General features: G+C 47.5%; 1 protein-coding gene across 5 annotated transcripts in view; it reads left to right on the forward strand.

Annotated features, from left to right (window-relative positions):
- rusc2 (RUN and SH3 domain containing 2) overlaps positions 1-15,567 on the forward strand; it is a 182,986-nt gene that overhangs the window by 68,888 nt on the left and 98,531 nt on the right. The window contains exon 1 of one of the 5 annotated variants that reach the window (XM_038790834.1): positions 11,809-11,995. The exons of 3 other annotated variants lie outside the window; for them this stretch is intronic. The gene's annotated coding sequence lies outside the window, so the exon portion shown is untranslated. Of the gene's footprint in view, positions 1-11,808; positions 11,996-12,708; positions 12,842-15,567 lie in introns of those variants that run through there. One more of the 5 variants, XM_038790835.1, reaches the window with a different exon arrangement.

The following is a 15,567-nucleotide window of genomic DNA, read 5'->3' on the forward strand; positions in this document are numbered from 1 at the left end:
GGCTTAAGGTAAGGGTTGTTGTCAGTCTAGGAAGACAATTTGTTTATTGTCAGATCATAGAGATTTGTATATTTAAATAATTTGTTTTTCCTTGCGCTCTCCTCAAAACCTAACAAAGAACAAAGAAAAGTACAGCACAGGAACTTCGACCCTCCAAGCCTGCGCCGACCATGTTGCCCATCCAAACTAAAATTTTTGACACTTCCGGGGTCCGTATCCCTCTATTCCCATCCTATTTATGTATTTGTCAAGATGCCCCTTAAACGTCACTATCGTCCCTGCTTCCACCACCTCCTTTGGCAGCGAGTTCCAGGCACCCACTACTCTCTGTCTAAAAGAACTTACCTCGTACATCTACTCTAAACCTTGCCCCTCACACCTTAAACCTATGCCCCCTAGTAATTGACCCCTCTACCCTGGGAAAATCTCTAACTATCCATTCTGTCTATGCCCCTCATAATTTTGTAGACCTCTTTCAGGTCGCCCCTCAACCTCTTTCGTTCCAGTGAGAACAAACCAAGTTTATTCAACCTCTCCTCATAGTCAGTGCCCTCCATACTAGGCAACATCCTGGTAAATCTCTCCTGCACCCTCTCTAAAGCCTCCACATCCTTCTGATAGTGTGGCGACCAGAATTGAACACTATACTCCAAATGTGGCCTAACTAAGGTTCTATACAACTGCAACATGACTTGCCAATTTTTATACTCAATGCCCCGACCAATGAAGGCAAGCATGCCGCATGCCTTCTTGACTACCTTCTCCACATGTGTCGCCCCTTTCAGTGACCTGTAGACCAAGATCTCTCTGACTGTCAATCTCTTGAGGTTTCTACCATTCACTGTATATTCCCTACCTGTATTAGACCTTCCAAAATGCATTACCTCACATTTGTCCAGATGAAACTCCATCTGCCATCGCGCCGCCAAAGTCTGCAAATGATTTAAATCCTGCTGTATCCTCTGACAGTCCTCATCGCTATCCGCAATTCCACCAACCTTTGTGTCGTCCGCAAACTTGCTAATCAGACCAGTTACATTTTCCTCCAAATCATTTATATATACTACAAGCAGCAAAGGTCCCAGCACTGATCCCTGCGGAACACCACTAGTCACAGCCCTCCAATCAGAAAAGCACCCTTCCATTGCTACTCTGCCTTCTATGACCTAGCCAGTTCTGTACCCATTTTGCCAGCTCACCTCTGACCCCATGTGACTTCATGTTTTGTACCAGTCTGCCATGAGGGACCTTGTCAAAGGCCTTACTGAAGTTCATATAGACAACATCCACTGCCCTACCTGCATCAGTCATCTTTGTGACTTCCTCGAAAAACTCTATTGAGTTGGTGAGACACGACCTCCCCTTCACAAAACCGTGCTGCCTCTCGCTAATACGACCACTTGCTTCCAAATGGGAGTAGATCCTGTCTCGAAGAATTCTGTCCAGTAATTTCCCTACCACTGACGTAAGGCTCACCGGCCTGCAGTTTCCTGGATTATCCTTGCTATCCTTCTTAAACAAAGGAACAATATTGGCTATTCTCCAGTCCTCCGGGACATCACATGAAGACAGTGAGGATCCAAAGATTTCTGTCAAGGCCTCAGCAATTTCCTCTCTCGCCTCCTTCAGTGTTCTGGGGGAGATCCCATCAGGCCCTGGGGACTTATCCACCTTAATAGTTTTCAAGACGCCCAATACCTCGTCTTTTTGGATCTTAATGTGACCCAGGATATCTACACACCCTTCTCCAGATTCAAAATCCACCAATCCACCAATTCCTTCTCTTTGGTGAATACTGATGCAAAGTATTCATTTAGTACCTCGCCCATTTCCTCTGGCTCCACACATAGATTCCCTCCCCTGTCCTTCAGTGGGCCAACCCTTTCCCAGGCTATCCTCTTGATTTTTATGTACATATAAAAACCCTTGGGATTTTCCTTAACCCTATTTGCCAATGACTTTTCTTGACCCATTTTTAGCCCTCCTGACTCCTTGCTTAAGTTCCTTCCTACTTTCATAGAATTTTACAGTGCAGAAGGAGGCCATTCGACCCATTGAGTCTGCAATTTTGGACACTAAGGGTAATTTAGCATGGCCAATCCACCTAACTTGCACATCTTTGGACTGTGGGAGGGAATCGGAGCACCCATGGAAATTCACGCACATGGGGAGAACGTGCAGACTCCGCACAGACAGTGACCGAAGCCGGGAATCGAACCTGGGACCCTGGAGCTGTGAACCAATTGTGCTAACCATTATGCTGCCATAATGCCCATATTCCTTATATTCCACACATGCTTCATCTGTTCCCAGCCTTCTAGCCCTGACAAATGCATCCTTTTCATTTTTGACAAGGCCTACATTATCTCTCATTACCCAAGGTTCCCGCAAGTTGCCATTTTTATCCTTCTTCCTCACAGGAACATGCTGGTCCTGAATTCCTTTCAACCGACATTTGAAAGCCTCCCACGTGTCAGATGTTGATTTACCCTCAAACATCTGCCTCCAATCTATGTTCTTCAGTTCCTGCCTAATATTGTTATAATTAGCCTTCTCCCAATTTAGCACATTCACCCTCAGACCACTCTAATCCTTGTCCACCAGCACTTTACAACTTACTGAATTGTGGTCACTGTTCCTGAAATGCCCCCCCACTGAAACTTCTACCACCTGCCGGACTCATTCCCCAATACCAGGTCCAGTATAGCCCCTTCCCTAGTTGGACTATCTACATATTGTTTTAAGAAGCCCTCTTGGATGCTCCTTACAAACTCTGCCCCGTCCAAGCCCGAGCACTAAGTGAGTCCCAGTCAATATTGGGCAAGTTAAAGTCTCCCATCACAACAACCCTGTTGCTTTTACTCCTTTCCAAAATCTGTCTACCTAACTGCTCCTCTATCTCCCGCTGGCTGTTGGGAGGCCTGTAGTAAACCCCCAACATTATGACTGCACCCTTCTTATTCCTAATAATAGCCTCGCTGCCCTCTGACGTGTCCTCCCATAGTACAGCTGTGATAGTCTCCCTAACCAGTAGCGCAACTCCTCCATCCCTTTTACATCCTCCTCTGTCCCGCCTGAAACATCTAAATCCTGGAATATTAGCTGCCAATCCTGTCCTTCCCTCAACCAAGTCTCTGTAATGGCAACCTCATCATAGTTCCAAGTACTAATCCAAGCTCTAAGTTCATCTGCCTTACCTGTAATACTACTTGCATTAAAACATATGCACTTCAGGCAACCAAACCCGCTGTTTTCAGCAACATCTCCCTGTCTGCTCTTCCTCAGAGTCATAGTGGCCCTATTTCCTAGTTCTCCCTCAATTTTTTCACCTTCTATTGCTCCGGTACCCACCCCCTGCCATACTAGTTTAAACCCTCCCGTGTGACACTAGCAAACCTCGTGGCCAGATATTTATGGCTCTCCAGTTTAGATGCAACCCGTCCTTCTTATACAGGTCACACCTGCCCCGGAAGAGCTCCCAGTGGTCCAGATAACTGAAACCCTCCCTCCTATACCAGCTGTTTAGCCACGTGTTCAGCTGCTGTATCTTCCTATTTCTAGCCTCACTGGCACGTGGCACAGGGAGTAATCCCGAGATTACAACCCTTGAGGTCCTATCTTTTAACTTTCTGCCTAGCTCACTGAGCTCCTGCTGCAGGACCTCAACCCCCTTCCTGCCTATGTCGTTAGTACCAATATGTACCATGACCTCTGCCTGTTTGCCCTCCACCTTCAGGATGCCCGCTACCTGTTCTGAGACATCCTGGACCCTGGCACCAGGGAGGCAACATACCATCCTGGAGTCCTTTTCACGTCCACAGAAGCGCCTATCTGTGCTCCTGAATATAGAGTCCCCTATGGCTATTGCTCTTCTGAACTTTGACCCTCCCTGCTGAACATCAGAACCAGCAGGTGCCACTGCTCTGGCTGCTGCTGTTTTCCCCTGATAGACTATTCCCCCCGACAGTATGCAAAGGGATATACCTGTTCGAGAGGGGGACAACCACAGAGGATTCCTGCACTGACTGCTTGCCCCTTCTGGTGGTCACCCATCTCTCTGCCTGCACCTTGGGTGTGACCACATCAATATAACTGCTATCTATGAAGCTTTCCTCCACCTGCATGCTCCTAAGTGCATCCAATTGCTGCTCCAACCGAACCATACGGTCTGTGAGGAGCTCCAGTTGGGTGCACTTTCTGCAGATGAAGCCATCCAGGACCCTGGAAGCCTTCCGGACCTGCCACATTTCACAGTCAGAGCACTGTACCTCTCTAATTGTCACTACGTTAATTCATTGGTAAATTAAATTTAAAAAAATTTTTTTATGCTTGATTGGAGATATAAAGAAGGTAGTAGTTAGCGTTTTATTTAGTTGTTAAGCATTGTCTAACTGGTAATTGTAAGCTATATTTCTGTGCTGTTAAAGGTAGTTTAATACTGTGTTTATATTTTCTGTTTTAATATACCATATCCCTATTTGGACATGGAATCACTCCTGGAACAAAGTATTCTTTCCTCACCTTTTACAAATTAAAAAAAATTGGGGTTTCTGTCCAGTATGCTGGGAAATGTTGTAGTCTGGTCCAGGATCATATTGAGGCCAATCCAACCATGGGCCTCGGAGACGGGATTAAATGGGCTCCTTCGATTTGAGCTATCAAGATTCCAGAAATGTGGCAGCCAGTTCTCTGGTATAAATTGTTGCTTTTTATTTGTATTGGGATTCTTGCAAAATGTCTGGATGAGTGCAAGATGAAGAGCTTCAGCATGTCTCTTTTTTTAAGTAATACTTGAGTTCTGTACTACCAAACAGCTATTAATTAATCAGTATTGCCCTTTTTAAAATGAAGCCTGCTGCTCCCACGACTCAGACAGGCAGTCTGCTAAAACACGTTCAAGCTTGTGTTTGACCCACAAAACATGTTTTTACAAAACGTGGAAATACCCACATTATATTTATAGTGTGTTTTCTGTCCTGTGCAAAATGGGGTACAGCCCTCCGGCATGAGGCCATAATTCTCAGACTGGGGGTGTAAATTTATGACCTTAATGTGGGATGCTCCTGGCTAATATGGAAGCGGTAATGCATATAGCTTCCAAGCACTTTAAAAAAAAAAATGTATTTTATTACCAACATGTATCGAAACAGGTTACAATATTTAAACACCCAGGAAACATACTTCCCAGCAATCAACTTTACAGTCTGTGCAAATGTTTTCCCCTTTTTCACCACCCCGCCCCGAGATGAACAGCTCCTCAAACACGGCCACAAACACCCTCCACCTTTTCTCAAACCCTTCTGCAGAGCCCCTTAACTCAGATTTTATCTTCTCCAACCGCAGGAAGTCATACAGGTCATCCAACCAAGCCGTTACTCCCGATGGCGATGCCGATCACCACTCCAGCAAAATTCGCCGCCGTGCAATCAGAAAGGTGAAGGCCACAACATCAGCCTTTCTCCTCTCCATGAGTTCCGGCTTCTCTGAAACCCCAAATATCGCCACCAAAGAGTCCGCGTCCTCCACCTCCTCCACTATCCTGGCTAAGACCGCGAACACTCCCACCCAGAATCTTCCCAATTTTTTGCAACCCCAAAACATGTGTGTGTGATTCACTGGCCCCGCCCACACCTCTGACACTCAACCTTCATTCTCACCCGTGTCATATGCACCCTGTGCACCACCTTAAACTGTATCAGGCTCATCCATGCACAAGAGGAGGACCTGTTTACCCTATGCAGTGCCTCACTCCATACCCCCCAATTGATCTCCCCTCCCAACTCCCCTTCCCATTTCTCCTTGGATCTTCATCACCCGCTTGCCTCACTGCCCTCCCCCTCCCCACCCGCCTTAAGCTTCCATGCACTTTCTAACAATTAACTGAGCACCAGTCTTGGCAAAGATGTGAATGTGCCACCAGTCCGACTGCTTGGTTTTTTTTTTTTTTATAAATGTTTTTATTCAGTTTTCATATTTTATATTGAACAAATTACAAATTGTTAGGAGAGAGAAAAAAAAAACAAACACGCAAAAATTAACATACATATTTACAGGTAAGCATCTTCGTAGTAGTAACTGCGCCCCCCCCCCCCCCCCCCCCCCCCCCCTCAACATGTTTATTTAGTTTGGTTTTGGGCCTTAGCTAGCCATCGAACCCCCGTAACGAACCTGTAGCCCCCCCCCCTCCCGCTACCTTCCCCCGACTATTCTTCCTCTTGTACATTGGCCACAAATAGGTCCCGGAACAGTTGCATGAATGGCTCCCACGTTCTGTGGAAGCCGTCGTCCGACCCTCGGATGGCAAATTTGATTTTCTCCATTTGGAGAGATTCCGAGAGGTCGGACAGCCAGTCCGCAGCTCTGGGCGGTGCTGCTGACCGCCAGCCAAACAGGATTCTACGGCGGGCGATCAGGGAGGCAAAGGCAAGGGCGTCCGCCCTCCTCCCCAGGAATAGATCTGGCTGTTCTGAAACCCCGAAGACCGCCACTATCGGGCATGGCTCCACCCTCACTCCCACCACTTTGGACATAACCTCGAAGAAGGCTGTCCAGTACTCCACGAGTTTGGGGCAAGACCAGAACATGTGGGCGTGGTTGGCCGGGCCTCTTTGGCACCGTTCACATCTGTCTTCCACCTCCGGGAAGAACCTACTCATACGGGTTCTTGTTAAGTGGGCTCTATGTACCACTTTTAGTTGCGTCAGGCTGAGCCTTGCGCACGTGGAGGTGGAGTTGACCCTATGCAGTGCTTCGCTCCAGAGTCCCCACCCTATCTCCATCCCCAGGTCGTCCTCCCATTTCCTCCTTGTTGCGTCCAGTACGGTGTCGTCCCTATCTACCAGTCGGTCATACATGTCACTACAGTTCCCTTTCTCTAGGATACTTGCGTCCAGTAGGTCTTCCAGTAGTGTCTGTCGTGGCGGTTGTGGGTACGTCCTTGTCTCCTTTCGTAGGAAGTTTTTGAGCTGCAGGTACCGTAGCTCGTTCCCCCCAGCTAGCTGAAATTTCTCTGTCAGTTCGTCCAGTGTTGCGATCCTGTCGTCCGTGTATAGGTCCCTGACTGTCAGTGTCCCCCCGTCCTGCCTCCACCTTTTGAAGGTGGCGTCGGTCAGTGCTGGTTTGAACCTATGGTTGTTGCAGATGGGAGCCCTGTTCGACATTTTGGTCAGGCCAAGTTGCTGCCGCAGTTGGTTCCAGGATTGGAGGGTGGCTGTCACCACTGGGCTGCTGGAGTGTTTTTTGGGTGGGGATGGGAGTGCTGCCGTGGCGATCCTCGCACGCACCCACTCAGCTTCTGGCTCCTGGATCCATCCCCTTACTCGCTCGGCTGTTGCTGCCCAGTGGTAGAATTGTAGATTCGGGAGGGCTAACCCCCCCCTGGTTTTTGTTTTTTGTAAGACCTTCTTTGGGATCCTAGCATTTTTACCCCCCCCATACGAACGCCATGATGAGTTTGTCCAGCGCTTTGAAAAAGGCCTTGGGGATGTAGATCGGAATGGATCTAAACAGGAAGAGGAACCTGGGCAGTACGTTCATTTTGATCGTCTGAACTCTCCCCGCGAGGGAGAGCGGGAGTGTGTTCCATCTTTGCAGGTCCTTTTTAACTTCCTCCGTCAGGCTGGTGAGGTTCCATTTGTGGATCCCTTTCCAGTCATGGGCTATTTGGATCCCCAGGTAGCGGAATTTATGTCGGGCTTGTTTGAACGGCAGCCCCTTTAGTGCTGCCCCCACCCCCCCCTTGCGGGTGTACTGGGAAGATCTCACTTTTGCTCATGTTGAGTTTGTAGCCCGAGAAGGCTCCAAACTCTTTCAGGAGCGCGATGATTCCGTCCATGCTGCTTTGTGGGTCCGAGATATAGAGGAGCAGATCATCCGCATAGAGTGAGACTCTGTGCTCTCTACCTCCCCTTCGGATCCCCCTCCAATTTTTTGCTGCCCTGAGCGCGATTGCTAGCGGTTCAATTGCTAGTGCGAACAGCAGCGGGGACAGTGGGCATCCTTGTCTGGTGCCCCTGTGCAGCTGGAAGTATTGGGAGTTGGTATTGTTGGTCTGTACACTCGCCATGGGAGCGTTGTACAGGAGCTTTACCCAAGCGGTGAACCCTGTTCCAAGCCCGAACCGCTCCAGTACCTCTATGAGGTATTTCCACTCGACTCTGTCGAAGGCCTTTTCTGCGTCCAGGGAGACGATCACCTCTTGTGTTCTCTCCCCGGAGGGGGTCATTATCACGTTCAGCAGGCGCCTGATGTTCGCGGTCAGCTGTCTACCTTTGACAAAGCCCGTCTGGTCCTCTGTGACCACCTCAGGTACACAGTCTTCTAGCCTTTTGGCTAGGATTTTGGCCAGTATTTTGGCGTCTGCATTCAGCAGAGATATGGGTCTGTATGACCCACATTCCGTTGGGTCTTTGTCTTTCTTAGGTATCAGCGAGATTGAGGCCTGTGCTAACGTGGGTGGCAACGTGCCCCTAGCTAGCGAGTCTGTGAACATCTCCCGCAGGTGCGGGGCCAGCGCTGTCGCAAATTTTTTGTAGAAGTCCGCCGGGAATCCGTCCGGTCCCGGCGCCTTCCCCGCCTGCATGGAGCTAATGCTCTCCATGATCTCTCCCAGTGCTAGTGGTGCTTCCAGATCCCGTTTTCTGCCCTCTCCCACAACTGGTATGTTCAGTCCATCAAGAAACCGGTTCATCCCAGCCTTCCCCGTTGGGGGCTCTGAGGTGTACAGCTCTTGGTAGAAGGCCTTGAAGGTTTTGTTAATCCTCTCTGGTTCTGTTTCCAACGTGCCTCTGGTATCTCTGATTTGCGCAATTTCTCTGCTGGCTGCCTGCTTTCTCAGCTGGTGGGCCAACAGGCGGCTGGCTTTGTCTCCGTGTTCTTATAGGGCCCCGCGTGCCTGTCGGAGTTGGTGTACTGCTTTCCTGGTGGAGAGCAGGTCAAAGTTCCTTTGTAATTCTTTTCTCTCCGCCAGGAGTTCTACAGTCGGGGCCTCGGAGTATTTATGGTCTACCTCCAGTATGGAGTCGACCAGCTTCTGCCTAGCCACCCTTTCCTCCCTATCTCTTTGCGCTTTGTAGGCTATGATTTCCCCTCTTAGTACGGCCTTAAGCGCTTCCCAGAACGTGGAGGGTGAGACCTCCCCGTTTTGGTTGATCTCAGTGTACTCCGCTATGGCCTGCGCTATCCTTTCGCTGAAGGCCTTGTCAGCTAGTAAGGCACCGTCCAACCTCCATTTGGGGCGCTGGGCCCTTCCCGTCTCTAGCCGCACATCCATGTAGTGTGGAGCGTGGTCTGATATCACAATTGCGGAGTATTCCACCTTGTCTATCTCTGGAAGCACCGTTTTCCCCACCACAAAGAAGTCAATTCTGGTGTACACGTTGTGTACTGGGGAGAAGAAAGAGAATTCTTTCTCCCCCGGGTGGGCGAATCTCCAGGGGTCTACTGCTCCCATCTGCTCCATATAGTGGCTGAGTTCCCTTGCCATGTTTGAGGTTTTCCCCGTTCTGGGGTTTGATCTGTCCGTCGTTGGGTCCTGTACACAGTTGAAGTCCCCCCCCATGATTAGTCGGTGCGTCGCTATGTCCGGGATTTCTGCCTTGGTCTTTTGGATGAAGCTCGTGTCGTCCCAGTTGGGCGCGTACACGTTAACTAGAACTACCGGCGCCCCATCCAGGGCCCCGCTGACCATGACATACCGTCCCCCTGGGTCCGTAACCGTCTTTGTCGCCCTAAACATTGTCCTCTTGCCAATCAGGATCGCCACCCCCCTGGCCCTTGCCCCATAACAGGAATGATAGGTTTGTCCCACCCAGCCCTTTCTTACCCGCAGTTGGTCCTGCTCCCTCAAGTGCGTCTCTTGGAGGAAGACTATGTCGGCCCTCATGTTTCTAAGGTGGGTGAGGACTCTAGATCTCTTCACTGGGCCGTTAAGTCCCCTTACGTTCCAGGTGACTATTCTGGTGGGGGGCTTCTGCCCCCTTGCTCCTGTGGGGTTAACCATATTTGTCCGGTGGACGCGCCCCTGCCCTCTGGGGTTTCCCTTTGTTAGGGGGCCGTCCAGGATGTCCACTATCACTGCTCTCCCCATGCGGTCGGGTCCCTGCGCTCCGGGGTTCCCCCTTGTCCCGGGGACACCCGCCATGGCCGTCCACTGTGTGTCCGCCACGCGGGTAGTCCCCTGCACTCCGGGGGGCCCCTTCACCCACAGACCGTACTGGGTGGGTGCTTGCAGCAGTTCCCTGTTTCGAGCCCTTGTCTGTGGCACTTTGTGGCCCTATTCCCTTACTGGCCTCTTTTGTCCCTTCGTCCCTGCATTTCCCCTCCCTGGTCTCTCGCCCCCCGAGTGCCCCCCCCCCCCGCTCTATCCCTTTCGGGGATACCCCTGTATACCCCTCCATTGCCCCTCTCTCCCCCATTCCTGTCCCCATTTGCTCTCCCACCTTTGATGGGTGATCCCCCCCCTCCCCTGCCTGGCGCCTTCCCCCCTGTTGGGGGTGCGCTGCGGCCCTGCTCTGTTGCGCGCCCCCTTCGCTAGCTTTCCTGCTAGCACGGTGGCTCCCCTCTCGGAGGTTGCTGTCCCGCTTCCCCTCTCCCCTCTCCAGTACTCCCGTTCCCTCGTGCCGGGGCCTGGCCTCCCACCTGGAGCGGGCCCTTGGGCATTGGGTTGTTTTTCGTTCTGGGTGTTCCTGCCAGGGGGGAGGGGGCTGGCTTTGCCTCGCCCCTCCCCACCCCCCCGTCGGCATGACGTATCTCCTTGCCATGGGCCCCTCGTCCCTACTTCCCATGGCGTTTTTCCAGCCCGTGCTCCTCGACGAATCTATTCGCCTCGGCAGGGGCTGTAAAGAAATATTCCTTGTGTTGGTATGTGACCCAGAGTTTTGCTGGGTACAGCATACCAAAACGTACTTTGTTCTTATAGAGAGCTGCTTTCGCTCTGTTGAACTCCGCCCGTCTCTTAGCTATGTCCGCTCCAAAATCCTCGTAGATTCGGATGGCGTGCCCGTCCCAATTGCAGGCTCTATTCTCCTTGGCCCAGCGCAGGATTGTCTCCCTATCCCGGTACCGGTGCAGTCTGGCTATAACTGCTCTCGGTTTTTCCCCTTCCTTGGGCTTCGGGCGCAGTGACCGATGAGCTCTGTCCATTTCCGGTGGGGTGGGAAAAGTTTCCCGCCCCACTAAGGAGCCCAGCATCGCAGCCACGAATGTTGTGGGATTTCTACCCTCTATCCCCTCTGGCAGGCCCACTATCTTACGACTGCTTGGTTAACGTGCTGACAGAAAAAGGAAAAAATTGTTCCAAAATAAGGAAGGTGCCATTTAATTAATTTGAGACCAAAATGGCTTGTGACAGATATAGACAAAGCAAAAGATTTTCTGCTGAGTGATGTTGCATTGTACAGTACGGGTTAATGTGTGATAACTCATCTACAGTTTTGAGTTAATTCAAGGGCTGATCAAATTTGCACTGCAACATTTTGACTGACAGCAGTTGATCTGTTTTTTGAAATTGTAACCAAACTGAAGCAAAATTTCAAAATACATGAAAGGAATGGTTAGATTAATTATTTACCTGAAAGGACCCTTTTATATTGGGTTGGAATCTTTTTGATGGTGATTCACATTATTATGTTTTGGTACAGTCGCATGCAGTCACAGAGTGAAGTATGTGCTTGTTTTAGCTCGCCTTTCCCATGTTTGTCTGATCTCTTAGCTCTGAGCTCATTTGTATTACAAGGTCTCAGACATTGATTGCAGTTGCAGAGCCTGAGTGGCTATGAGCATGCCAGTCTCAGTGATGACGTTAGATCTTTATAGCAAGCAGCAGCACCAGCAGTGTGTTTGCGCAGTCCACTGCATTGCTATAGCTGCTCTGCTATAAAATGGATGTGTAAAAATGTTGGTGTAAAATTTACATTACTGGAGGTTGTAAAGCCAAGAAAACACTTCTTTTGTGTGAGAAATAATTGATGAAAGAGGAGGAAGCCGAGAACAAAAGGTAGGGTAGGGTGGAGACCAAGCTCACATCTCCACAATGCATTTTTAAAAACTGTTTAGATAACCTGGTGATGCTGTTGAGACAGCCGATGCATTTAAATTGCTGTAATGTCATCGTCATCAGAGAGTTAAAATGAATGATATTACTGAAATGGCACAGAATACTAATCTGTATGGCTGCTATGGTTATTAATGCAGAAGGTCTTTGTAAGGGAGCTACTGTACTGTATTCTTGGATGTCAATGCTGTTCAGCATAATACTGTCATGGCTGCTGTTTGCATTGCTGGCAGAAGATACCGTGAAGATTTTAGTGCACCACAAGTCATCCTGGATATAATGTAGTCCATGACTAATTCAGATGTGCCGTTTAAAGCTCAGTTTTAATGCCTGGCAGCTGACATATCATTCTTTATTTCTGTCACTGCTGCAGAACGTGCAAAAAAAACTGGAGGTGTATAAATATTGTGCTTTGTTGCGACTGATTTACAAGGGGGAAACTGGAATGATTTGTCTTTCCCGTCTGGCCTGATGTTAGACAGCAGACAGTGATTTAAGGCAGTATGTTCCTTTAATGACGTGGGGTGTTTTTGTGTTGAAGCTGCCACGCCGTATCTCTGGGTGGAGTGTATTTTGAAATGGCAATTCAAGCAAGCATTTGTGATGGTGTAATACAGTGAGCAAGTCTCAAATCATTTTATAACCTCAAGAAAGCTCAGGCGATTATTGTTTTTGTGTGACTGACATCAGATTTCTGTCACCTACATTTAGAATGTAGTTTCTGTTGACAAAGAATGCAATGGTTGTGCTCTGCAGCAAAGCCACGGTGATGGAGATTCAGAGTTAAAGGTAGTATTTCGACACAGACTGTATTTGTCATTGCATGACTGATTATAGGATTGTAAGATGCAGTGGTTGTTGGAAATCTATACACAACAGATAATTGCAGATTGCTTTGTTACAATTTTGTGTGGTATCAAATTAACTCATAATAGTTTTGAATATTTAAAGAAATAATGGGTAATTGCAGGGTGTAGTTAATTTAAGAAATAATTTGCGTTGCATATGATTTGTCCTTGATGTGTGCTTATATCATTGTATCTAATATCTAAGCACAAAATGTTGTGACCCAAGAATACATTTTGTTTACTGTCCTATTCATTTGTGAGATTCTATATGACTCCTTTTGTTCTGAAACAAAAATATACTTGCACTTTTGCTAATTAGTTGCATGCAGGCTGTTTACAAGGCTCATGGGGGATGACTGGCAAGCACCAAACAGGAGAGGGAGACACGGGGAATGCACAACAAAGCAATTTTCCCCTATCTGGCAGCTGCAATGAGGCAGAGATGAGACGGAGCAGCTGAATCCCATCTGTGGGGGGTGGAGACATGAATTTGGTCAGATCTCCCTGCTGAAATAAGGAGTCTTGTCATGGTTATTATTTCAATTAAATTTGTCTTTCTAAAAAAGCAAACTAAAATGGGAGGGACGGTGAATGAATCAATTTTCCCCACTGGTCTTTGAAATGAATGCGCTGGGTATGCAAATACACTTGCAAGCTACTAATATAGACCACAAAAAACATTCAGCCAATGTAAATTTTATATATGACTAACTATTACCCCCTCTGTTTTTTTGCAATATTTAACTCATTCACATTTAGTCAATCTGGTATTTGGGGACTTAATGGGGATTTAACATGGGACTGGTTTAGCACAGTGGGCTAAACAGCTGGCTTGTAATGCAGAACAAGGCAGCAGCCCGGGTTCAATTCCAGTACCGGCCTCCCCGAACAGGCGCCGGAATGTGGCGACTAGGGGCTTTTTACAGTAACTTCATTGAAGCCTACTTGTGACAATAAGCGATTATTATTAATTAATTAGTTACTGTAGGTGCAGCATAGGAAATATTATTGGCTGCAGATGTTATGCTTTGGTGTAGTGATTTTGGAGATATTTCAGAGACTGACATTTTAATTTGGCAGATAGTTGATGCCCTGTGGTGTTGCTGAGGTGCAAAATACATTCTCTGTCCTTCTATCGGTGTCTTAATTTCTTTCACAGGCTACTTCCCAGGCCTTCTGTCATGGTTTTTTCACTCTCTGTGGCTGTTGTACATTTTTTGCCATCATAATGCTTGTATCGCTGTAATAAAAAAACAAAAACAGTGGAAATACAAGTCTGGCAGCGTCTTTGGAGAGAGAAACAGATTTCATGTTTAAGGTCGTCGGTGACCATCAGAAACAGTGTCGGACTGTTTTTTTCTGATCGTTGTTTATGTGCTGTCTTCTGTTTTCCAATCTTCCTTCATGTTTCTTGGACATTTTCTTTGCAAATGCAGTGAGCTGATGATTAGCTGGTTAATTGGAAGGTTATGCTCCAAGATGGAAGCCAAATTGTTCACACGGATTGAGTGGGGACAGGGTCTTCTGAATATGATTATATGGATGTATGTGAGAAAAAAGGGAGCTTGGGGCTCAAAGTAAGAGTGGAAAGACTTAGGAGCTAATGGCATTTAGGAGCGAGTGGTTAATAAGAATGAATGGTCTGACTCCTGGTAGGCCGCATTTGCGTGGAGATCAGAAAAGTCAAAGTTCAATTTGGAAAGATTTCCAAAGACCTTGCCCGAGTTAAATATTTTAACCACTACAGTGATTAAAATTTCTCCGTGATGTAAGATGTAATTTGGCTTTATTTACAATAATTCAATTCAGGAAATATGATGACCATTGTAAGAAATTGGAAAATAATTTGTGAACTTTGATTTGCTGTAATTGTAGGGATGCTGATACTTTTTCTCAAAATGTCTAGTTTAGTGATTCGATTGGTTTTAATTTTATTTTCTTAATGGTTTGTAGTTATTAGATTTTCCTTCCCTGTCTGGTGCTTTGAATTTATAGGTTTCCTACTTGTCCAGGACACACCAATAAAGTTAATTTAAGAGATTGTTAATTGAAACGTAAAGGTGTGATAGAGAAGGTGATAAACACATCGCATGGTATACTCAAGACTTTTCTCGATCATAGAAATGCAGATCAGATTGATTATTCCCCATTGAATCTAATTAAAATTATTGGATGTTATAAAGGTGTGACTAACTGGCATAGCTTTAGATTGGCAATGTGGGCATTTAGGAAATAACAGAAACCATCTTCTCATTTTGACAAAGTTGTCTTGGGCTGAAGAATGGAATATACTTTCAACCAGCATTATACCAGCGATAGTGGAGCAGGAGATAAAGGATGCGATTGGGAGAATGCATTCGGGGGAGGTGACATGGCCGGATGGGTTTCCGGTGGAATATTATAAAAAATTCAAGGATAAGCTGGCACCCCTGATGGTGGTGATGTTTGAAGAGGTGAAAGGGAAGGGGGTATTGCCGCAAACTTTGGGGCAGGCATCGATTGCCCTGTTGCTAAAAAAAGATAAGGATCCGACTGAGTGTGGGTCGTATAGGCCCATATTGCTTCTGAATGTGGATGCAAAAGTATTGGCGAAGGTAATAATAATAATAATCGCTTATTGTCACAAGTACGCTTCAATGAAGTTACTGTGAAAAGCCCCTAGTCGCC

This window comes from Scyliorhinus canicula, chromosome 3, assembly GCF_902713615.1.
Source record: "Scyliorhinus canicula chromosome 3, sScyCan1.1, whole genome shotgun sequence".
NCBI lineage: Eukaryota > Metazoa > Chordata > Chondrichthyes > Carcharhiniformes > Scyliorhinidae > Scyliorhinus > Scyliorhinus canicula.